This window comes from Caretta caretta, chromosome 14 (assembly GCF_965140235.1).
Source record: "Caretta caretta isolate rCarCar2 chromosome 14, rCarCar1.hap1, whole genome shotgun sequence".
Taxonomy (NCBI): Eukaryota; Metazoa; Chordata; order Testudines; family Cheloniidae; genus Caretta; species Caretta caretta.
The window spans coordinates 16613979-16639641 of NC_134219.1; the positions used below are offsets into that span (position 1 = coordinate 16613979).

General features: G+C 48.1%; 1 protein-coding gene and 1 long non-coding RNA gene across 2 annotated transcripts in view; one reads left to right on the forward strand and one right to left on the reverse strand.

Moving 5' to 3' along the window:
- The window catches only part of PRPSAP1 (phosphoribosyl pyrophosphate synthetase associated protein 1), a 42155-nt gene extending 41987 nt beyond the window's left edge, over positions 1-168 (reverse strand). Inside the window, exon 1 of the mRNA XM_048818209.2 lies at positions 49-168. The gene's annotated coding sequence lies outside the window, so the exon portion shown is untranslated. The remainder of the gene's footprint in view (positions 1-48) is intronic.
- On the forward strand, positions 16-23868 carry LOC125621379 (uncharacterized). The gene is made up of 3 exons (XR_007352487.2): positions 16-278; positions 1565-1745; positions 23567-23868. It is a non-coding gene; the product is annotated as an uncharacterized LOC125621379 (long non-coding RNA).
- The last annotated feature ends 1795 nt before the right edge of the window (positions 23869-25663 follow it).

Below are 25663 nucleotides of genomic sequence, written 5' to 3' on the forward strand. Positions count from 1 at the left end.
CCTTCCGCGCAATCATCTTGAGTGAGGGCATTAAACTATTATCGATACCGATGGAGGTGGAGCGCAGTTATCCTCCACGTGACCGGCACCTAAGGCGAGGATAAGATAGGAAGAAGCCTAGGCTGAGTTCTACCTCCGGGCGGCGCAGGTGGGGCCTTTTATTTCCCCGCCCTGGGGCTATGGCTTCGCTTCCCGGATCCAAGATGGCCGCCGGGCTGGAGGCTCAACGGAAGGGAGGGAGCAGACGCTCTGTAATCACGCTCACCGCAGCCTCTATGGTAAAGGCAGCGGGCTGTGGGGGAGGAGGCGGGGCATGGGCTGGGTCCGGGTGTCTCTGGATGGGCTGACCCGTCTGCAGACTGTGAGGGGTTGGGGTAGCAGGGGAGGGAGACCTCGCTGGGGTTCCTGGGCTCAGTGCCCTGCCCTGGCTGGGGGCTTACCTTACAGCTAACGCTGCACGCTGGGGGGACTGGCCTGAGACCCACCAAACTCATCATCACACCCACCCACCAAAGAGCCGCCCAGCGGGGAAGGCATGTGTGTGCCCTGGTCCTGCATTGGATTGGAACCTGCAACACTGAAGGGAGAGGACAGAATTCTCATCCCACCCTCCATCCTCTTGGGAAAGGTGCCAGCCCAGATCCCCTCCAGAAAACGTACTCCCACCTCGACGATCACCGTAAAGATCCACTCCCGCAGCCTGTCGTGAGACTGAGTGATGCAAAATCTCCCTGGGTGCCTGTAGCAGAAGGAAGAATAGCAGGAAATAAATCTGTTCAGCCCTGTACAAAGAGAATGTTCAATCTTGCATGAAAAGTATTGTGCAAGGCTTCCCTGACTTATCTAGTCCCATCCCCTTTGGTTTTAAAATTGTTTGTACTAGCTGTTCCCAGTTATAAACTGTCCCAAAGTTTCATTAACCCAGTCAAAGTTGCCAGGTGGTGTCTCATCCCCTTCCAGAACAGCATGTTCAGCTACACTCAAACCTCAGAAAACCAGGACATGCAAAGTTAAAATGCACACATCACCTCCACAATATAAACTGAACTTCCTGCCAGGGCCACTGAGGGGTTCTGTCCGTCAAGGTGCCCCCGCAGGCTATGTGAGCACCTCACAATCTTTGATTCAGTTGTCCTCACACTGCCCCTGTGGAATAGGGCAACACTACTACCCCCCAAGGCACTACTTTCTGTGCCCCCAGCACTACGACCTGAGGCACAGAGAGACTCAGGTACATTGCAATGAAAACTTGCGGCTGGCTTGTGCCAGCTGACTCAGGTTCCCAGCCTGTTTTGCTACAGGGTACATGTTCGGGCTCAGGGTGCAGCCCAAGCTCTGAGACCCTCACTCCGCACAGGCTCCAGCCCAAGCCCAGAAGTCTACACTACAATTAAACAGCCCCTTAACCTGAGCCGCTTTGCTCCAGCATTGAACCTGGGTCTCCCAAGTCCTACGTGAGGCCCCTAACCACTGGCCCATCCTTCCTCCATATGCTCAGTGAGGGGGCTTGCCATAATAAGTAGACACAAGGAATGACTAAGAGAATGTTCCATTGTTTGTCCAGTGTTCTACAGCTCTGAATTCCAGCACTCGCCTACATGTGCTCCAACTGCCATTAGGTGGAGGGAGTAGCTGGAGCAGATTGGTAGAGTTGTTGCTGTGAAAGATGAGAGGTGATCTTGCCTCAGGGATTGCCGTCAGTCTGGTGACATAAATGTCAGCGGTCTCCAGGGATCAATGAGAGGGTAAGTGAAATGAATGTCTCAGAAGAAATCCTCAGGGCGAGGGTGAAGGAGGTTGCCCTGGTGGAGCCGCTGTGCTTTGTTCCCAGGATGGGCTGTAGCGTCTGTAAGGGCAGAGTGATCATATGGGTGTTACTGGCATATTGGGGCATGGCTTGAGGAGGGCAGAGTTAAGGTTGCATTGCAGGGCTCATATGTGCCTTGTCTCTGTATTTCCTGGTTTTCAGGGGTTTACATTTGTGTTACCTTAACCCTTTACTTTCTGGTTTCAGAGGTTTGAGCTCTAACTCTGCATTCACAAAGTTCTGGGGCAGTTAATTTCCTTGGGATTGTTTGTTTGTTTTAAATAATTTCTCACCTCATTCATTTACCACAGCCAAGGTGTCCTCCTCCACTGCCTCTGGCTCCTTGGCCATGACTGGACCTGCCACAGAAGGCACTGGATGCACGTTAGTCCTTTCATTGCCTCTGCATCACCCCTTCGCCTCCCAGCTGCTGGTCTGGCCCGCACAGATCCTTCCTGCCCAGCCTTGTCCTCTGTCCCATGGGCAGAGCTGGTTTTGGTGGAGGCCCACAGATTGAGGAGCTGGACAGAGAACACAGGCACTAACATGGAATCAGTTGAGGCATGTTTTGAAGAGGGAACAAACATTGCAGGATATAGATATGGGGAAAGGCTTGGAGGGACAGAGCTGTAGCCCTCTTTACTTCCCACACCACGCAGGTTTAGGTTGCCAACCTCTCGGTTTGGCCAGGAGTCTCCCAAAATTGGGCTTGATCTCTTGGAGGCTAGTGAAGACAATCCGGGAGATTTTAGGCCACTAAAAATCCAGCGGCACAAAGGGGCTAAGGCAGGCTTCCTACTTGCCCTGACTCCAGGCTGCTCCTGGAAACAGCGACATGTCCGGCAAAGGCTCCTAGGTGGAGGCGCAGCCAGGGCATCTCTGCACGCTGCCTCAGCAGCTCCATTGGCCAGGAATGGGGAACTGTGGCCAATGGGAGCTGCGGGGGTGGTGCTTGCAGGCAGGGGCAGCGCGCCTGGCCACCTGTGAGCGTAGGAGCCGCTGCCAGACATGCCACCGCTTCTAGGAGCTACCTGAGGTAAGCGCCACCCAGCCAGAGTCTGCACCCCAAACCCCCTGCCACAACCCAAACCCCTGCCCCAGCTCTGAGTCCCCTCTCGCACTCAAACTCTCTCCCAGATCCCGAACCCACCCTGCACACTACCCCCCATTCCTGAGCCCCCTCATGCACCCAAACTCCCTCCCAGAGCCTGCACCCTGAAACTCCTGCCCCAGGTCAGAACCCCCTCCTGCACCTGAACCCCCTCCTGCATCCTAACCCTCTGCCTCAGCCCTGAGCCCCCTCCTGCACCCAAACTCCTTCTTGGAGGCTGCACCCCGACCGCCCTTCCGAACCCCAACCCTTGCCCCAGCCTGGTGAAAGTGAGTGAGTGTGGGGGAGACCGAGCGACAGAGGTAGGGGGGTTGGAGTGGGGGCAGGGCCTTGAAGAAGGGGCAGGTCGAGGGTGTTTCGGTTTGTGCGATTAGACAATTGCAACCCTACGCAGCTTTGACCCCTCTTTTCCTCCCCACACTCTCCTGCACTGCTCCGCCCTCCCTTCTTTAGAAGCAGTAGCCTGGTTGGGGCAGGACAGAGACTTGATGTTCCTTCCACTGATCAGGGAGGAACTGTTGAGGGCTGGAAGGCAGGAATGAGGGCGAGTATTAGGTAACTCCACACTGACATTCCCCTCCAAATATGTTACTGCAGGAGAGCATGCCCAACTTTCTCCCTATATGACTTCTGCTCTGTCAGCACTACTAAGTTCCCACTGAGCAAACGTCCCTTTGACGAAGGATCGCAACTGCCAAAAAAACAAACAAACACACGGCAGCAAGTGTCAAAGTCCAGGTCAACTGCTCGGGCTCACCCTCTGAGGCTGAAAATAGCAGGGTAGACATTCCTACTTGGGCTGGAGCCCAGGCTGTGAAACCCAGCGACAGGAGGTGGTCTCGGAGCTCACGTTCCAGCCCGAGCTGGAACATATACACTCCTTTTTTTCACCCTGTAAGTGCAAGCTCCATGAGCCCGAGTCACTTGACCTGGGCTCTGAGACTCGCTGCTGCGGGGGTTTTATTGTAGTGTAGACGTACCCATAGAAAAGCTACAGTTTTTGGAAACGCAGTTCTAGTGAAGGCTCTAGTCCTCACACTGGGTTTTCAAAAAAATTTGTTTGGAAGATCTCCTACACTAGGAAGGGTCATTGTCTCTGGGTGTTCTGGCCCCTCATTAGCTGTGCCTGAGCTAGGTCTAAGGGCAAAGGTTAGCAAAGGGGCAGACCCCACAGCCTGCATCTTAAAGAAGTAGCAAAGGGTGTGGTCCCTATTTCTTTAAATCCTTAATTGCACATGATTTTAATGATGGGTCTCTGAGACTGTGGTAGCAAAAGACTCCAGTAACTGCTCTTTCAAATGTCTCTCCAATGATGGCTTGGCTCAGCTTTCTCTGAATTTTCCAGCCACCATTGCTCTCTGTGCATCAGAGATTTAAGAACTCTTCACCCATTCAGGGTTTGGAATTGCCCACTCTTGATTTCTTCAATTCCACCCCTTTCCCCAAAACCTGGGAGCATAGCTAGGCTGGGCAGTGTGCCTTGAAGGTCAACAGACCCAGGCTCTGTCAGACCAAGAGTGGGAAATGAGTTCCAGAGTTGAAGTGTCCCCCCGCAGACAATGCCCTTCCATTTAAAGCAGAGGGTCTGCCAGCTTGAGTGCTTCCGCTGCTCGGGTGTCACCCGTGGAGGTAAAGAGACCTGGGAAACAGAGCATGGAGCTGGGGCTCTGGAGAACTATTTGCAGCTGTGCCCAAGCTCACCCAGCCGGTCAGCGGCTGGCAGCAAGTCACTTCCCCTCTCGGCTTCCTTTAAAGCACTGCTGAATAACACTCTATGAAAGCGAGGTATTGTTATTGATAATGTAGATGTGTAGAAGTCATGCACATCTACTGCTGAAAAGCACGTGGTCAGAGCTTGTTATTATTCTTCACACCAGGAGAAAGGCGCTCCCAAAGGACGCCAGGTCCCACACAGCTCCAGAGTCTATACAAAATGCTCTTCTACGTCTGTAGCGCTCTTTATTTGCATGCAGCAAAGCGGTACTGATACGCTTGCACATCTTCCTGGAGACAGCTGCTTCAGTTTGCAAGCCCAAAATACAGGGTTCTGTTGCTCACTCTGCACTATGGGGTAGGTTTGCTGTGAAACTATACCAGGCCTTGTTTCATTCAGACACAGGGAGTGAGTGCAGACTCCATGCTAATTATTGCTATGTGAGTGTGAGTGAGAGGGGGATGAGAGCAGGGGGACCCATGGAGAAGGTGATGTCTGAAACTGTTTGCTGGCAGCCTAGCATGCAGAAGCTGAGGTGACTCTGGAAGGCTGGAAATAGAGATAATTTGTCCTGGGAAGCAAAGTTGATCTGATTGAGCCTGTCTGGATGGTGAAGTCCTGCCACAATGTGTCAGACTGGACTCTGAGGAAAGATTTCCCTATTGTTGATGGCTGTTTAGTGTTCATAATATGCTTGGTGCTGTACAAGACACAAAGAGCAACCCTTCTCTGAAGAGCTCAGCAACCCTGAGGGTTGTATATACTGGGGAATTTAGAAGAGGGAATTCAGAGCCCTAGTAGGGCTTTTGGGTTCTTCCTTGTATAGAGATGAACTGGTTTTTGTGGGCTTTGGAGAAGGTGCGTTTTTAAGAGGAAATCAGTGAAGAGTGGGATTAACAGCCTTGAACAGGGATTGGTATGCCACACCTAGGGTACAGCACGGTAAAGTGTAGGGAGATAGGAATGGGACAGAGAAAGAGCAGGGATTCAAGACTGGTCAGCCCGTGAAACCTTGTTAGGGGTTGAGTTGAAACCACATTCAAACTGACGTGTGCACACAAGACCTTCAGTTAAGATAGACATCCGGGACAGTTAAGGAGGCCATACTTAAAACAAAGCCTAATAGAGTCTGCCTAGAAACTAGTACTGGGTATTGTGACCAGGTGCAATGACTGTGCGTGCGAGAGGAATGACACAAACTGAGAACAGACAAGAACCGAGAGAGAGGCTGAGGCAGAAAGCAAAGAGGGCCTCTAGCTCTGGAGAGGGGACATGCCGCTGTTTCTGGGAGCCGTTTGAGGTAAAGGACATGCCGCTGCTTCCAGGAGCCACATGGAGTGCCCCCCGACCCTTCTGGGAGCTCAAGGGCCAGATTAAAATGGGTGGCGGGCCAGATCTGGCCCGCAGGTCATAGTTTGCCCACCCCTGGCCTAGCAGCTTGGGTTCAAACAGTGGCAGGAGAAGATGGGTCAAGGGAGGGATGGAATAGGAGACAGCATCCAAGATATAGACATGCAGAATTTGTGGGCTTTGAGGAATTTAAATGTGATGCCTTGTTTAATGGGCAGCCAATAAAGGAGTTCAGGGGCGGGTGCAGATTGGCCTGTCCTGCTGGGATGATTTGTTTGTTCCTCTGAATCACTTTCCCATAGGAGATTAGTGCTGTGAGAGGAACTAAAGGACAGTCCTGAAGGTTGCCAGTCCCACGGGTCCCTGTAGAATAACCTCTCTCTATCCTTGACTTTTGCCATTGCTGCCCTGTCTCAATCCTGACCTGCAGGCTACAAAACCTTGAAACACTATAATTGGTCTCCGTACCAGTCTCCAGGTCTCTTTCAATTCTTGGCCTCTGTGCTGAGGCTGCCAACAATGTAAACTGCCAGTTGGGGCATTGATTTATGTGTTGTGTATGTTCCTCTCTCGGGAACTGGCCTGAGAAACATCAGATACTGCAAAGTACCAGGTACCCTCAGCTCCCCTGGGGGTAGATCAAGGGACTCAGCCTGTCACAGGATTGGGCCCTGAAGGATTTATTTGATAATTAAGTATGCATGGTAAATTTTCTATTGCAGTAGAGCCTCACACAATTCTACCCCCCCCCCCCCCACTTCTCTAGGGCAAGTAATTGTTTTTCAGTTGATGGGCAAGTAAAAGAGCATTAATTTTATTATCCTCATTGGAGGGGTAGCGCCAAATGTTTTTTTCCTGGGCAGTAGGTTTTCCTGACCATTTTCCAAGACAGCCATTAGGTAAGTTCATTATTATACAATTGGGCCTGTTAGCTACTGGCCTATTTTTCTGGACAACATGCAGACAATTACAGCATGGTTTTGCAGCTACACAAGAATTGAAAAGAGGGGTCTCATTCAGGACCTGCCAACTTTGCCAGTATTCTTTTAAGACTCTTTGGAGAACATCCTCCTAAGTATTCGTGCAGTGGGCAGCAAGGAAAGTGCTGGCGTCCTAAGGGTTGGGATGCAGAACAGCCCCATTACAGGCCATTGTGTCTCTGCTTTCCACAGCATCATCTCTTTTCAGGAACACTATATTTAGCCAGTAGCTGCAGCTTCTCTTCCAGTCTCAGGTTCCCTGGAGTGGACATGCATTATTGCTGGTTAGTTAAATGCTGTTTCTCTCCAAATACTGCTAGCATGCTCCATCTCTAGGTCAAAGTTCAAATGTCTTGGTCAAGGCATAGTCAAAGTCAAGACTCCAGACAGAATAATAATAAAAATGATAACGATGATGATAATAATAATAAATAATAAGTAGTAAATAAAAAGATTTTGGGGTCCATTCAAAAGTGTTTAGTGGGTCAGATTTGGCCCATAGTCCACTTATTGACTATGCCTGGATTAGATTTTAAGTATCAATAATAGTCAATTTCTCCCTCCACCTAAAAACCTATTGGGGGAGAGGGGTACCAATGGTTAAATCAAATATTACACAGAGGGGGAAGCTTGGGGTTTTTTACGCTACTTGTGGGCGAATAGAGGATGACATTAACCCTCGGCAGAGAAGCCACCCAAGGCCCAGTGCCAAGTCTGTTTTGAGAATTTGCATGCATGCAGTGAATCTCCCACAGAGAACCAGGCTCTGGAGTTTGTTCGAAGCTGTAATGAGTGGAAAAGTCGAGTTTCAGAAATAGATTTTACAATGCATGTGGTGGTGTTGTAGCTGTGCTGATTCCAGGATATTAGGTCATATTTTTTATTGGACCAACTTCTGTTGGTGAGAGACAAGCTTTGGAACTCACACCAAGCCTCACCTTGAATGGTCCCATGCAATACATGCTAACTACTTATGCTGAACAATCTGTTCCACCTTCTATATAGTTGTGACACTCTGAATATGTTTCCCAGACCTGAAGAAAAACTCTGTGTAGCTTGGAAGCTTGTCTCTCTCACCAGGTCCAATCAAAGGTATTACCTAACCTCACCCACCTTGTCTCTCTAGATTTTATAATATTCATTTTCAGACCCTGACAAATGAATTTCTAGCCAGGGGCTCTAAACTATTTACTAGCTTAAATGGTTTTAATTTTCTGGTCATTCCCGAGGTCCCTTCCAACCCTGATATTCTATGAAGAGCGTCAGATGATAGAAATCAAAGGAAATGTTGGGAACAAATGTCAACAGGGTCCTTTGAAATTCATTTTTAAAATGTATCCTTGCAAGCCAAGCCATGGTCCTGGTCCTGCATGGTGCTTAGAGCTCTCCACCCCACTAAGTCTATGGGGGTTGAGGGTACTCAGACATATATAGGCCGGTGGCCTGCCAGGTGCTCAGTTATCTGATGTATCGTCAGTCCAGGGAGTTGAACTTGAGAGAGTGATGGATCAGCCAATCGGGGCCTCACGCTCCAAGGAGGCCAGCTCATTTCTTGCCAGAAATCTCCTGATAATACATGTCACCTGCAATCTTCTGTAGTGTTTGTGGAGCATCTTCTTCTCCCAATTTCAGTCCAAGAGCACATGAGGGGTTTGGTTTTGTTGTTGATCCAGGCTACATTTTATCTTCATTTTTCTCTAGTTTTACAAAGCGTTGGTCGCTCTTTCCCCTGCCATGGGTTTCGAACATGGCATTCCAAGGTGAAATTGACCAACCATCAGCCTGGGCTTGGTCGTGGTCTTGTTGAGTCACTTGCCACTCCTGGGTACTCTCATTGTTCACCGCAGGAGTTCAGCTGACTTCCAGGGTCTTTTCAGAGTCCAGTTACAGCTCATCTGCATGTAGTCCCTGGAGGCATTCCGCAGTTCCGCCACAGGCGGGAAGCAGCCCTCCCAGGTCCCTTGTAGTGTCAGTTTGCCCCATCCAAAGTGGAGATGGGGAGGAAAAGCTAGCCATTGCCTCTAGCTAGGCTCCCCTTCTACTGAGGCTCCCCAGCAGCCTCCTTATGCCGAAGCAAACTCCCCCTTTCCAGGGCCAGTTTCACCTTTTTACACTCGCCTTCGCCATGTGGTGCATGTCCGGCAGGTGTGCCTAATGGGCACTGCCCCAGTGCAGGCACACTTGTTAACCTTCCTATCAGTGGGAGGGGGGCATGTCCCATCACACAGGGGCTTAATACCACCACTAGAAAAACCACCCCAAGGACTAAGCTGCTCAGAGGAGCACAGTCTAGAAACGTGTACAGAATAAAGAGTCTGTTCTGTGCCTTGATGATCCCCATTTTCTGCTGCCCTCTTATCCCATTTTGTCCCCTCAACCCTTAGTGCTGGGACTTTACAGTAATTACACTGCCTGCCATGCTGACCAATATCATCCTGTTGTCCACTTGAACTCCCCGTCTGTCTATATCCATCTGGTATCTCTTGTCTTGTAGTTAGACTGGAAGCTCCTTGGGGCAGAGACAGTCTTTTGGTTCTGTTTGTACAGCGCTTAGCACAATGGGGTCCTGCTCCAGGACTGGGGCTTCTAGGTGCTCCAATAATACACACAGTAAATAAATAATAATAATAATGCTCTCCTACCATTGCAACCCTTGTTTTGCCAGTTTCCCCATTTTGTCTGTTGCCATTCTTCAATCTGTTATTCCTGAACCAAAATGTAGACTCCTCAGGACAGGGACCGGCTCTCAACTCGTGAAGCTCTGAGGAGGGCTGGATTCCCTTTGGCATCTGTCAACACTGTTTAGTCACCTGGAAGGTGACATGACATGAGACCCTCCCTTCCCCAGAGTGTGAGTGCTCAATCCCCGGCGCAGGCTTTATGGAGCATTTTAAAGTCCACAGTGAGAGGTGTTGAGTCTTCCTTGGAAATAACGTGAATACGATGTACAAGGAGGAGGTGCCATGCTCCCCTGATCCCAAGGGGAGGATGAGGAGGATCTATATGGTACTAGCCATAGGTTTAAACGGTGCATAGAGGCTTGAAAATGTCCCAAGGGTCCTAGACACTGGAGTGTGATCAGATGCAGTAAGGTGATCCCTGGGGGACATAGCCCCTAATGAAGCCAGCTCTCAGGAAGGGTATGTTGACTGACTGGGATAATCAAGGCAGATCTTCCCCCACTTCTCCCTGCCCCAGGCAGTGGGATTACAGGTCTCTCGGGCAATTACATCACGTTTCCCCTCATTGTGACATCTGGTGGAATTTAACTGTAACTACACCACCAGTGCAAGTCCTCCCCCTTTCCAGCTTACTGCATCCCAGCCAGCTATGTACTGTACTACCATTCCAAGACAGATAACCTAGAATCTGACCCTGAGCCAGGCTCATTTTCCCCCTTCCATCATCCTTGGTAAGAAACATCCCATGATTAGGACTCAGTAGCTGGGTTATCGTTGTACAAGTCAGGACAGACTCCAGCTCACTCACTTTCCTCTAGCAGCATCAACTTTTTGTTTGTATTGTTACCACCACGTCTGGAGGCCTGGCCCCATTGTCCTAGGTACCGTACAGACACATAATAGGAAGCAATGCTGCCCCAAAGAGATTACAGTCTAAACAGACAAGACAGACAAAGGAAGGCTTATCGTCCCTATTTTATATATAGGAAGCGGAGACCCAGAGAGATTAAAATGACTTGCCCAAGGTCACACAAGAAGTCAGTGGCAGAGCCAGGAATGGAGATCAACCCAGTCTAGTGCCTTAACCACAAAATCATCTTCCCTTGTGATGCTAAGAAGAGTAACAGTTTAGTTGTGTCAATAAAATGAGCTGATGTGACTCAAAGACACACAGGCAACTGAGTGAGAAGGTCCGTTTTTATAGAGGCACTTTTTTGGAAATACCAATACTTTAAACATCGGCTCGAGCCACTGAAGGGGTTACAGATCCGCTAGCATTTTAAATACTTTGGTGTAACAGAAATAGGCATTGATAGCTGTACAGTGAAACCCTTGACCTCACATCTTTGCCTGTGGCCCAAGATGCCTCTTTCACACTGCAGTCAGAAACCTGCAATCACAGAGATGATTGTTCCAGCAATGTCCCTTCTGCTGTGTCCCCTAAAGTTTCCTAGGAGCACCTCTGCCTTCTCTTCCCTTACCCAAGATATTGTTTTGGGTCTTTCACTCAGGCATCACTTGATCAGGTTATTTTATCCCTGCTTATCCCTCCATATATTGAGAGAGAGACATGGAAATCTCAGCTTCACATGCTGATTTGTTTTCAGATTGTAGGTTTAAAAAAAGAAAGCCAAGGGGATCAGCTGCCTGGATTTGCTGATTGCCTTGAAGGAGAAAATAGCATTTTTAATAACTTGTTCTAATGCAGCCAGGCATGCTACATTAATCTGGGCTTTAGGGCAACAAGCAATGAGAACCCTCAAACCCAGTCTGAATCATTGCACTCTCTGCTTGGCAGGTCACAGAAATCCCCCTTGCTCCCAGTATTCTCCCCCTTCTGCATACAGAGAGTTGAGCTCCTGAATGTTACAATAATAGCAACCCTCAGTGTCCTCTCCCCTTGCTGAGGGACACAATCATCTAACATCAGTCATGGTCACTTTGTGGCTAAGAAGCTGCCATGAAGAGCATCGCTAAGTTGCAAATGTTGCCCTTCAAAAGGAAGAGCTCGGGGAGGGGGAGGGGAGCAAGTTATTTTAGGAACACAAATTAGAAAACAAACCAAGTATTTTTGCATAAGCTTTTGGAAAGCTGATTTTTTTTTCCCCAGGATGTCTTCATGCATCTTCTTCCCATAAAGGAACTTCAAGAAGCAGCTGCACAGAACTTCCTCAAGGGGGCAGCAGCATGCCTCAAAAATAGGCCCCAGCAACTGCACATAGGAAAGGATATCATGGTTGTAGATGCACCAAGATGAACTAGGGGATTTTTCCCCTGGGGCAGGACAGACACATCATCCCCCAGACACATCACATGGATATTAGGCTTGATTTTAGCCCAAAAGCCAAGACGAAGGGTCTGAATTCGCCCTCAGAAGAGGGATACCCGTGTTTCATTTAAAACGCACAGTATGGAGCCAAATGAGCACCTGTAAAGCCCGTGGAATTACCCTTGGGATGGATTTGGCATGTTGTATATATATCCGATGAAGTGAGCTGTAGCTCACGAAAGCTTATGCTCAAATAAATTGGTTAGTCTCTAAGGTGCCACAAGTCCTCCTTTTCTTTTTATATTTAAAATAGGAAGTGACATTGTCTAATGGATTAGGAATGGGAGCCAGAAGTCCTAGCATCCATTCCCAGCTCTACCAAGGAGTGCTTGATGACCGTGGGCAAGTCACTTAGCTTTCTGTGCCTTGGTTTCCCAATCCATAAAGTGGGGCCAATGATTCCTACCCACCTTTGCAAAGTGCTTTGACATGAACAGTGCTATAAGGGTTAAGTCTAACAGACATGTAGAACTAATACCTAGCACTTTTTAGCAGCAGATCTCAAAGCACTTTAAGAAGAGAGGTAAGCAGCAGCATTTTTATTATACAGGTGGGGAAACTGAGGCCCAGGAAGGGAAAGTGATCTTCCCAAGCAGGCCAGGGGCAGAGCCAGAAAGACACGCTAGAACTCCCAAGTCCCAGCTCAGGGCTCTGTCCACTAGGGAACATTGTCTCTCTATGTAGTTAAACCCTCAATTTTTTAAAATCTAGACAATGCCACTGGTTTTAAACCAGATCATGTGACCTTAAGTAAGCAATGCTGTTTCTCCCCAACAGCCACCAAGGGGAGCTAGACTACATAGCAAGGGACCCTATTATATGTCTGATGTTTTCCCCCCCCCCCCCCAAGCCTGCCTCCTCCCTCTTCATTACATTGAACGGGTAACAGTGCTCAGATACAACAGTATCAATGGGCACCATAGAAATACCTGTGATAGATAGAAGTGACTGCCAGCAGCTGGGAGTACCAACTCCTAAAATCCAATATCCCTTGCTTTCCCCATTCTCTTTCGGTGTCTGCAGTGACACTGAATGGCCCTGAACTGGCAATTCAAAGAGCCACATCAACCCCACCCTCACTGTCATGGGTGCCAGTTCAGGAAATACTCTGCTCTGTGCATAAGTTTGCTCTAAAAAGCAAAACCCATCAGAATACGTATCACAGATACCAGAACCACCCCCAAAGTGGAACCAGGCTAATAAATCACCTTTGACTCTCCATATTTAATGAAGCTGGTGACATACAGAGCTCTGGATCTCCTTGTTTCTTAGAGTAATTTCAAGGGAGATGATGTGAAATCCCTGCTGGCATTGAAGGTGATAGCAAGCAAATATCTTGTCCCTCTGGGAAACCTTCATCTTCAAGCACTGCACAGTAATGGTTCGTTGCCATTCCCTTCAGAATCGGTCAATTCCCAAATTAGAACCAGAGATCCCAATCCCCTGGACTTTGAGGGAGTTTCATTCAGGATCCAAATGCTGCAACTCTGGTTTATTTTTATAGGGCGTTGGATTGCAAGACTGGATCCACCACTCAACCTCAGACCAACTAGGCAAAAGTTGAAATTTTGATTCAGTTTCAGATCCAAGCTTTGTGATTAAAGCTCATCTCTATTTATATTCACCTCAGCACCTGGTGCCTATAAATACATTTTATACCAGAGGGACTCCATTCCCTCAAATACTGTTTACACGATGTACAGATATGGGGTTACTGTAGTTAAGGCTTGTTCAGCATCATCATAGTCTTTTCATGCTGGACCAATTTCTGCAACCCCTACTCGTGCTGAGTAGCCCTCACTAAGGCAAGCAGTGTCATTGACATCAAAGAGGATACTCCCTTGAGTAAGGGTTGCAGAATCTGGCCCTTTGATTCTTGGTCAAGAGCAAATTTCTGTCACCAGAGTTTCCAAACTGTTTGGCATTTTGAGTCTTGTGGAAACAAAAACCACCTGCACCACCAAATTATTTACAAATAGGTTAAGATGGGCTCCGATTTTTATCTTATTTTAAATATGGCTGTCTGTCCCCATGGATCTCTCTTTTTTTTTTTTCCTGTTACAAACTAAAGCAAGCCTTTCTCTGCTGTAAACTCCCCTGGTTGGTAGGCACCAGCTGGAGGTTTTCTTTAGGATCATTTCAAACAGCAGTTTAGGATGAAGAGCTCCTAAGCACATGTGGCTCCTGTGTAGGCCCTTGAGTCCAAGATTCATGAATGAAGAAGCCTCTAACCAATATAGACTCTCCTGTCACAAGGGCTCTTTGGTCCCATTGTTGGGTGAAATGTTCAGCTAAAACAGCTGCAGTTTGGTTATAGGATTGGGAGACTTTCCCCCAGAGATTGCTGGTTCAATTCTGACCCACATCGGAGGTTTTTTGCCCCCACTGCTCCTCTTGGGAAGCTGATCCAGAACTTCGCTCCTCTAATGGTTAGAAACCTTCGCCTAATGTTGAGCCTAAACTTGCTGATGACCAGTTTATATGCATTTGTTCTTGTGTCCATATCGGTGCTTAACTTAAATAACTCCTCTCTCTCCCTGGTGTCTGTCCCGCTGATGAATTTATAAAGAGCAATATTCTCTGCCCTCAGCCTTCATTTGGTTAGGCTAAACAAGCCAAGCTCTTTGAGTCTCCTCTCATTAGGTAGGTTTTCCGTTCCTCGGATCATCCCAGTAGCCCTTCGCTACACCTGTTCCAGTTTGATTTCATCTTTCTTAAACATGAGAGACCAGAACTGCACACAGGAGTCCAGATGAGGTCTCCCCAGTGCCTTGTGTAATGGTAGTCACAGTGAGCAGCAAAGGAACAGCACAACTTCCTCCTCTCAGGGGAATTTTCTCCTTCTCAGCTTTCCCCAACCCTTTGTGGCCGGTACCGTTCCAAGACTCTTATAGGGAAAAGACAGCAACAGGGACTTACAGTGCCATGGGATGATCCAGGGCTCTCCCATGCAGCAGTTACAGGGCAGCCATTTTACTACCAACAGCTTCCTTCATTTAACTGTCTGATTTGCTGGCTCCCAACTGACTCATTGGACTTTGCCCTCAGATTAGCTGCCTGCACCCACCACAGGCACGGCACATCTCACAGGGGCTGCCAATAGGAAAGGTGGCACTGACCTCTCCCTCACACCGCTGCCCTTGCTATTTCCACTGCAGACAGAGATTAATGTCACCCCAACTGAAGATTTTCCTGGATCAGTTTGGACCATCTGGATTCATATATCCAAATGCCATGATGACTAAATACCCCTTTTGTTTGCTGGGAGCAAGGGTTAGTGGAACACTAGACTGGAAATTAAAACACTCAGAACCTTCCATTGTTTATTTTAAGATTTGTGGTTGTATTTTACCTCTAGATCACCATTTCTTTGTGCCTTTCTGGATGGGACTGGATCCTCCGTCCCATGAAGCCAATGAACTGACTCCCATTAACTCCCATTGGACTTGGATCAGGCTCTATGTGAAATTAATTGGTGGTTTCAGTCCCCAGGGGAGGGGCATCCACATCACGCCAAGGAGCCCATTATGGTAACGAGCAGTAATTGGCACCACTGTGACAGCAGACTCAGTACAGGGCGGAGGCTCCACTGGGCCACTAATTGGGTCAGAGAGGCTGCACGACCTTCAGCTGTGTCTACGCTGGGATTTCTTTGCTAAAATTTCCCCACCCTTACTACTACTGCTTCATTTTCACAGCCAGGAGCCCTAGCATAAACAAGGGGGCAGCAGCCGGCAGCATTTTAAGCACCATGTTGTACTGATTTGCTCTGAGCAGATGAGATGTGGCTTTAAAACATCCTTGGGTCCCCTACGTTAGAGTTCTCACTGCTGAGCTGGTGGGAAAGCCAATGTGAGCATTTCATAGAGTCAGTCACTTTTGTGCTGCCCCCTGGAAAAAATGGGAGGACATCAGCTTCATTCCTTTCTTTCTGGAAATTGGGATGATCATGGTTTACCTCTGTGGTCAACTCAAGAAGTGATTCTGTTTCCTTGCAGGTTATTTATTCTCCAAGTTCCCTGCCTTGTACAATGCAGAGACCTCCTCCTCAGCACCACCAGCATGGAAAGCAATGCTGAGATTCACAAGAGTTTATTCTTTCGTTATCAGACAAGCAGGATTAGGAGGGGGAGATCAGGTAGCAGGACTGGGTTTAAGCAGGTTTAGCTCCTTTGAAGGAGGCTTATCTGGGTTCTGTGTCACTGACTGGTTGGGGGTGGAATTATTTACTGAACAGACACATGCTGGTTGGGGGAGTTTGGGGATTTTTAGAATATTAAGGAGTTCACAGAGGGCGGGAAAGCCTCTTTCATTGAATTTCACGTCAACGAATCTTGCAGAGTAGTTTCCTGTAACCCCACACCTCTTAATACTTTTCAATGGGTCAAATTGTGCCCTGCTGGCCCAAGTTAAATTCCCAGTGAAGTCAATAAGAGTTTGACTGTAGGGTTTACTTTTTTATTCTGTGTATGGGGATGGCTTTGTACCTAGATGCCGCTGGTTCTTTTGTGCTTCTCCTGGTGGGGAGGGCAGGCACTTTATCCAGATCCCTGGATCTGGAATCGCTCATGAAACGCAGGCCAGGTTCACCCTGTAAGCAGCTTCTCACCCCTTTCAGCAGATCCAGGTCATGCTTTGAACAAGCTTGGCCTGAGTTATAGGTCACACTGCGAACAGACCAGGCTTAGTGAGTGTGGCTGAGTGTCACATAGAATTTGTCGTTTGACCCTAAAATGCAAAACCGAGTGCAAAGGACCCATGTGAAACAAAAGAGAAGAAAGGCATCACTTACACCCACCAGCCCCCAGCCACACCAGCACCTAGACTGGTAGTCACCTGGGTCTGTCTCTTCCTTTGGGTTACAAGTGGGGCATTGCTGTTAAATTTCCACTGGAAACACTGCAGCAGTATTCAGGTTTGCAAGAACTGGGCCATACAAAACATATGCTTGGAACCAACAAACCCTGGGAAAGCCAGGTGGTTCGTGCTGCTGGAGATCTTTGCTCTCTGACTCAGCCCTGAAGTATACGTACAGTTCAGCTCTCCATTTGTACCATAAAAGGAAACAGTTACAGGAAAATCACATGCAACGTCTCTATAGAAAGTTTCTGTTTTGCATAAGGAAAATGTCTCTAGGGATCATGTGGGCTTAGCAGCTCTGGCCTCTGACTACAAGGTTTATTCATTCGTTTGACGTGTGGGGTGAGCCACAGTGGCTAATAAGCAGGGTCCTATGAGTGAATGAGAGTGTGTGAGGTCGGTTACCAAAGACAAAACAGACGTGCCTGGGCTTTGGAACGCGGAGTTGTAGTATTTCCATGGTTTGAGACTGACCCCACAAAGATTCCTGAGTAACTCGTTAACCAGGAAGAACCAGCTAGGCTTTCTATAGCTCCCGGCACTTCTGGTGTCCTGTTCTGGGCTTCATGCTCTGGAGAATGTCAAAACCACAATGAATTAATCTGCTAGGCGGGGTGTGTCTGGGACATGACTTAAAGCAGGGTGGGATTTACAGTTGCAGCTGCAGAACCTGGCTTCAATGTAGGGAGCCAGAGAAGTGTTCCCATTCATCTCTGCTTCCGAGGACTGTCTCTGATCGGGACACGCACACTCCAACCCTGGGACTTGCCCCTTGTCCCCTGCCTGTCCCTATGCACATTCAAAATGGACTAGTTATTTTATATATTGTCTATGGGTAGCACAATGACACTTTTCACCATAGTGACCTCACACTGCTCCAGGGAGCTATCATCCCTTCTTGGACAGATGGAAGAACCGGCGACAGAGCAGCAAAGTGAGTTGACCAAGGTCACACAGCAGATCAGTGGCAGAGTCAGCAATAGAGCTCAAGTGTCCTGATTCCAGGCCTTGTGTCTTAGTCACAAGACTATTCTTCTGATAGGTGCCGAGTTTCTAATCTGCCAGGGGGTGTCCCCCGGGTTCTGCCCAGGCCCTGCCCCACTCCACCCCTTCCCCCATGCCCCACCCTGCTTCTTCCCATCCCCACTCCACCCTGCCTCTTCCCAACCCTGCCCCCTCCTCCCAGCACGCTGCACCCTTGCTCCTCCCCTCTCCCCCCCAGCGCCTCCTGACACCACGAAACAGCTGATCCGCGGCAGGTGGTAGGCGCTGGGAAGGAGGGGGAGGTGCTGATCAGTGGGGCCTGCCGGTGGGCATGAGGCTTTGGGGGGGGGAGGGCAAAGTTCTGGTGGGGGGCTGCAATCTATGCTGGAAAGTTTCCACTACTGCAGCTGGCTTCTGCTTCCTGCTCAGCCGCGCAAGCCCTCCCCAGCCACCAAATCATCAAGGCAAAGTTCAAATTGTTTAGGCTCTACCTTGAGAGACCTACAGAGCATGAAAAAGATGATGGCAGCGCTTGCGATCTCAGTTCCCTGCTCAAAGCAGAGGCAACGGAAATGTTTCATCTCAAGCTGAAGCAGGCTGCACGAGGGACCCTGTCCCTATGCACACCTCCTTCTCTAGGGCAATCCTGCCCCAAGCTCCAGCGTGCAATTGCACAATCAACTGTCTCCAGAAATCTGGCACCCAGCTGGATAGCGAGAGACACAAGTCACAAGAGGAGCCGAGATGCGTCAGCAGACAGATTTTGTCAGAGCAGTCTAAGCAATCTGGAACGCTAAGGGGTTAAGAGTGAAGGCAGTGGCAAGGGGAGTCCATACAAAGCCCTCTCAGTGAGAGATGCCCCCCTGCACTCTCCTTTAGAGTACTGTGAATTCAATACCCACGCCTTGGAACACTTCCACGTGGTGGGGTCAGTTTGTCACTAGCAGGCAGTGCGGTCAGTGTCCTATCCACCGGATTTGGGGGTTAGAAGACACTGGGGAGGAAGGAGCTGTCAAATTCCACCTCTGACCTCTTGCATGACTTTGGGCAAGTCATTTCACCCCTTGTGCCTCCATTTTCCCATCTGCAAAATGGAAAGGACGCTTCACCTCCTCTGTAAAGCACTTTGAGAGCTACCACTGAAAGAATCTAGACAGAGTTTATTATGGAAATAATTTCTGGCCTTTGCAAACTCCCTCCCCTATGCAATGTCTTACATTTACATATACCACACACAGCAGATAAGATACAACAGCTGTATAAACCTACGCTTTTGGAGGAGCTGGGTCCTGCAGTTCCCAAACCACCAGCCTGTCACTTGAGCTAGAAGAGAGCTCTATCTCCCTCAGTCAAAAGTAGTAAGACCCTTATCCTCTACCTGGCCTGCCCACGAGAGGGCAAGCACACATACCACATTAGAGCGCCATTCCTTCCTATGGGTCTTTACAGTGAAACTACAGAGAAATTTCACAGGTAGTGATGGCAGTGAAAACCCCAGCACGATTCAGTGTACTTCAATGGATTTTTGCTCTTCTAAGGAGGTGTCTGCAATAGAAAATCCTGCCCCGATGTGACCGTGGCCAGAACCACGGCTTTCCCCCAGCTCCCCACCTCAATCTGCATTTAAAAGGGTTATCACACTGGTGTGGAGAGGATCCACTGAGATCAATGTCTGCTGCTGCACAGCGTGGGAAGGCCCCCACTAGAGGAGCCAGGGGTTGACCACTCACTGCTACTTGCAGTCCGCTCCTCTGACCCCATTCCGTACCAGCAGGACAACCACCATTGTGCCTTGGGTTAAGGGGGAGCCCTAGTAGATACAATGGCATCAAAGGTAGCTAATCTTCCCAGCCTAAAGTGGAACCTAGCTGGGCTCTGTCCGTCAGGAATGCAGCAATGATCCCAGTGGAGGTGCTGTATTCCAGAAGGGATTAGTTAATTGTTTATCTCCTTCCACTGCTCTATTCAGCTGGCAGGGAGGAGAAGACCATGGGCCAGGTTCTGTGCTGCCTTGCACTATGCATCGCTATTTACCCTGGAGCAAAGAAAGCATGACGCACAAGCAGGTCAGAATTTCTGCTCACTCACACCAGCAGAAGCATTTTACACCCACTTTGCACAGGGCAGCATGATAGCAAACAGGTGCAAGGCAGCAGAGAGTCGTGGGCCCAAGGCTGCAAGGCACCAAGTACCTGCAGCAAAGCTCTGAGCAGCTCTCCTGAGGGCACTCAGCTGGGCCCAGAAAGAGTTGGCAGGACTGGGCCCAGAAAGAGTTGATGTTGTTCCCAGGTGGCATGCCATGGGGGTGGCCTGGTGCGCTCTCACAGTCTAGGGCAGTGAGGAAAAGGTGCCCTATGTGGTTTGCCCTGGCATGGGGAAGTCTGCTGTTGCTGTCATAGAATCATAGAATATAAGGGTTGGAAGGGACCCCAGAAGGTCATCTAGTCCAACCCCCTGCTCGAAGCAGGACCAATTCCCGAAGCAGGACCAATTCCCTTGTCTTGCTAAGGAAGTAAGGGCCTGGGAGGAGCTGCATGCTGGGAGAACCAAAGAGTAACCAATGGAGGCTGGTTGGGCTTTTTGGTTGACTGGCTAATACCCCTCCGGCTCCTCAAGGATCCTGAGCCCATGGTACGTAGTGAAAGAAACATGTTTTATTAAAGCTATTAAATGAAAATAAACTCGAGAACTTTTCACCCAAGCTAAGATACTGTTCACAATACTAAATGAAGACTAAAACAACAGAGCTAATGAATCAAGGTCAATTCCACACGTTAGCAGCATACTGGGTTGGAATTAAATCAATACAAATAACCATCAATTCAGAACAACAAACTTGTGACAGACATTAGTCCCATTGCTTAATGCACTACCGGCAGGCGCTCAGACACCACGGTGATGGGCGCCGTGTAAGAACCTATGTCGAATAGAACCCTTACAGCTCCTAAGAAGCAATTTAAGGAGGTGGCCGCCCACTTGTTAGTAACCCCCAATTAAATATGTTTACCCAAGTCAGTCCAATCTGCCATTTGGAGCTGGTTAAGTATTTTGATACCGAAACCAAATGATTGTTCACTCTCTGTACCACAACCTCCCAGCCAATTACAAAGCTGCCTCCCACAATTTCAATTCCTCTGTGGTGGCTAACCCTTCTCCCCCGCCCACGAACAGAGATGTCACAATACAGGCCCTAAAGAACTCGGAAAAGCAAAGTGTAGGCAGCTCTTACAGACCAAAATGTGCATGAGACAGTCTGAGTTTCTTAGGACCGTTAGAACACTGAACACACTTTCCTGAGTAGCTTTGTCAGATGGTTCAGGGCTCTTTAAACTTGGGCGCACCTTCTTTCTGAAACCTTCTCCTTGGAGACTCTACAGGAGCTCACTCACAACCAAACTTTCGAACAATTAGGGAGTAAAAAGGCAGCTAATAAAAACAAAAGATACACATTTAAAAAAACAAGAAAAGGAAAAATAAGATACTTAAGCTAAGCGGGGAGGGAGGGTTTGCAAATGCTTCAGCTTTCGCAATCTTCCGCGCTTGCACACATTAGGAGCTAGGACTGCAATCAAAGAGCCAGCTGGTGATGTTGCTGACACAGCCCTTCTCACTAGCTGGCTATCTTGGGTACCGGGAGACTGGTCAAAGGCTGGCGTGGCCCTTTCATGGATGTCATGACTTTCTGCCCCAGAAGCGATCAGCCTTAGGGTTCTAGGGTCAAGCGTCCCAAAGGGGGCTCGTTGACCCCAAAGGCTTTTCAGCCTCACCCTCGACTCTTATGGTTTGCAAGCTTTGGTCACTCTGCCTTTCAGCGCCTTCCTTGGCCTTCAGACAAGTCAGGTGTGAGGTCTACCTTGGAACCAGGCAACTTGGTCCAATCAGGGTCCAATTAAATCATCACTAGCTAGCATCACCTTGGAAAAATCCTGCTTAAGCCAGCAGTTACTAAATATAGTATTGTGTGTATGCACACTGAGACTATACATTTGCGAACTCTCCCCCAAAATATCAAAAATGCAGAACAGAGATCACTGTTAAGGAAGCTGGCATGGGCTTGCCTACGTGTAAAGGTCTCAAGATGACATTATATCACCAGCTTACCCCAAATGTAACGCAAATCCTAGAAAAATAACAGATTTAAAAGACTTTAGCAATATCCCTCTGTTGATATTCACCCCTTCTTGTCAACTGTTGGAAATAGGCCACATCCACCCTGATTGAATTGACCTTGTTAGCACTGGACCCCCCACTGGTAAGGCAACTCCCATCTTTTCATGTGCTGTATATTTATACCTGCCTACTGTATTTTTCACTCCATGCATCTGATGAAGTGGGTTTTAGCCCATGAAAGCTTATGCCCAAATACATTTATTAGTCTCTAAGGTGCCACAAGGACTCCTCGTTGTTTTAGCAACCAGCAGCCACGCAACATTAATTCACCTGCAAAATTCAAAATAAGTTGGACAGTTTATAACCAGATGTCATTGTTGTCTCACAAATGAGACAATTTAGTAATCTCATCTCACAAATGGCAGTTCAATTATCTTTATATTTAGGAACTAGGCAGACATAACTGAGACAGCTTCTCTTGAGAGTTTTCATCTGGATAGAAAAAAAAACTTACTTTAAAAGCTTATCAGGATGGAACTCACTTAAGGAATAAAAATAATTAACTTTTGAATCAGGTCTGTATGCCCATATAACGTGTTTCCCTCACATTGGTGAGCCTTCTTCACTGTCTGGGACACCTGACTGCAGCAAACTGGCTACTGCCTCCCGTCCTCTCTTGCCTCTGTGTGGCCATTTTCTCCTCCACTGGCTCACTGATTTGCTGCATCCTACTTCCTTTTCCTCCTTGCCTGTCCCTTTCCGAACCCGTCCCATGCCTGCCTGACCTCCAACTTCTTTCCTATAAAGCGGCAAAAAAAGGTCACAGGCTCCGTGTTTTTAAAAACCCTTTGCAGGTCACTTTAAACTCATATTAATACTTAGAGGAAACTATTAACCCCATTTTACAATTGGGAAATGTAAGGCACAGGGCAGCCCATGGTCACATGGCAGAAACCAGTCAATGGCAGAACCCAAATCCCCAGTCCGGTGTTTTAGCCATAAGACCATCCCCTCCCCCTTTCCTAAAGCAATTCCAGGTCGGAGCAGAGCAGTGTGAATGACTGATTTTCAGTTTGCTGCCCAAACAAACCAACCTCATTTCAGGTCAACCAAAAACAAGGTTTGTTTCCTGGATTTTTCAGGAAATTGAAGATGGAGGAAAAAATTGTTTCGGGTCCAACAGAACATTTTGCTTGACCTGAAACAAAATGTTTGGTTTCGTTTTTGAGTTTAACTCAAAAAAATGGACGTAGATTTCAAAACAAAAAGTAATTTCAGATCAAAATATCAAAACAGCTTGTTTCGAAAATGTCAAAATGAAACATTTAGATTTTTTCCAGTTTTTTTTTTTTTAACTGAAACAATTTGGTGAATTTCACATGAATTTACAAAATGTTTCGGGGGACCAGAAGCTGACGTTTTTGGCCAAAAAATTTCATCTTGTTCTGGGTAGAAGCAACCCAGACTAGAGGATGGATTTGGACCCTGGTTCAACCCCAATGACAGTAACTGGTTAAATCACATCTGGCTGCTAACTGATCACTAAAAAGTTTGTACTGCACCTAATAGTCTTTAGGGTTAGTTGTTTAGACAGGGTACGTGGTGAAGTCACTAATGACATTTTCTTCTTCCCCACACAGGGAGCTGGTGCCAGAACATAACAAACTGGCTACTCAAAAGAGACTTAACTGTCAGCTGGCTACACTTAGGGACAGTACCGGCACAGACAGGAAACAGGGAATTCCATAGCTGCAGAAATATGTACGTAAAATGGTAATAAGAGAAAAACCAAAACCAAAGTAAACACCCTCAATCACAGTGCAACACCTGCTGGAAATATTTATAAAGGTTACATCGTTTCCTCCCGTAAGGCTTGGAGAATTTCCTGAGAAGAAGCAAAAAAACTGTTCAGTCATTTTTAAGGGATCAGAAAAAATTTGTCTCTCTGCATAATCAATTCTTAGGATGTTTCCTTTCTCAAGAGCTTATGCTGCTAAGACTTTACAGAGGATCTCAGAGTATTTTACAAACACTTCAGCCTGACAACACTCCCCAGAGATGTACATTATCCCTTATTTACCAGATGGGTAGGTTAAGTGACATGCTCAAAATCGGGGCAGAATGCAACCCAGAAGCCATGGTTCCCAGTTGTCTGCACTTAATCACTAGCCTAGATTCCCTCATATGAAAGCATCAGACAGAGGAAGATCAGCAGGAGAGATTTCCTATCTTTATCTTACCTTGGATTGGTTTATTTGTTTATTAAGTTTGCTGGTACTTTGCCTGATGGCACCAAACAGGCTATTTGAAAAGTACAGTCCTCCAAATGAGAGGGTCTCTCCTATATTTATGTAGCTACCTCAAAGCACATTTTCCTACCAGAGCAGTGAGACAGCATAACCTGCTCCACTTTTAAAGTGGGAAAAATTCCCCAAGTGTAACAAGCCAGAGGATCTGTTAACATCAAATAGCCTGCGAAGGCTGGAAAATCTTACTGGTGGGAACTGCAGCCAGAGATTAGGATCAAAATAAAACTGGAGCAGTTTCATGTTGAGCACGTAGGACTTGTTACCTTGAAAGAAGGTCAGAGGCACAGGGCTAGCTGGAATCCATCTCGCGTACGGACTCAGGCCCATATCCACAAAGGTATTTAGAAAGGTAATGCCCCTGGGATCTGGGCCTTGGGGGGCAGGGAAGAGAGAGAGCTCACTAACAATGAGACTTGGGTATAGGAGTCTTAGGCTATGTCGAAACAGCAACTAGACATCTGCAAACTCGAGCTCGCAGGGCTCAGGCTGTGGGGCTGTTTCATTGCTATGTAGACTTCTGGGCTTGGACTGCAGCCCGAGCACCGGGGCCCTCCTACTTCGCAGGTTCTAGAGCCTTAGGGTTTGCAAGGGAGAGCGAACCATGAAGCCTTTTGCAAAGCCAGCTGCTTCCAACTTCCTGTAGCGTGCACAGCACGCAGTGAAGTGTTCCCACAGTCCTCGGGCTAGAGTGGCCACATTTGGGGTGGAGGTGGGGCACCAGGGCCGCTGGTCTGCACGCTCCAGTGTGGATGCCAGAGGCCTACATTCAAGCACAGGTTAGAAAAGTCTTAACATAGGGTTAAAACACAATGTAGACGCTCAAGCACAGAGTTCCCTAACACAGGGCAGCTGACTGGAGTCCCACTAACCGTGGGCTTACACTGCAGTGTAAAATACCCTGTGGTCACCAGTCTTACAACACCGCCCATTCTTCCTTTAAAGCCCAAACTGCTCTCACGATACAGGGAGTTCCCTTTAGCAGAGGCAGAGCACACTACTCTATATCCTCACTCTAAGCTCAGAAATGCCCTCACACAGAGACTCCTTGGAGGCTGGTTCTCTTCTCACATCTGTTTACACCACAGAGCCAGTGGAGTTACAGGTGTAGGTGAGATCAGAATCAGGCCAACTGACAATCTCTCTCCTTCCTCCTCTGGGTAATAATTAGAGGGATGGGTGCCCTGGGATGACAATTAGCATACTAGTCCTGATCGTTTTTCAGTCACTCCCTCCGTCCGGTTTCATTCCATTTGCCCTGGGTTAATTTCCCCTGGTCACTGGCACTTTTGCTCTACCTGTCTGGATCGGGGCATAGCCTCTTGCTGCAGGATCCCAGCCCATCACGCTGTTCTCTGGGCCACACCCATACGGCTCCGCGTAGGGAAGTTTGCTTCTTTCCAGCTTTTTTTAAAATCTGTCAGCCACTAC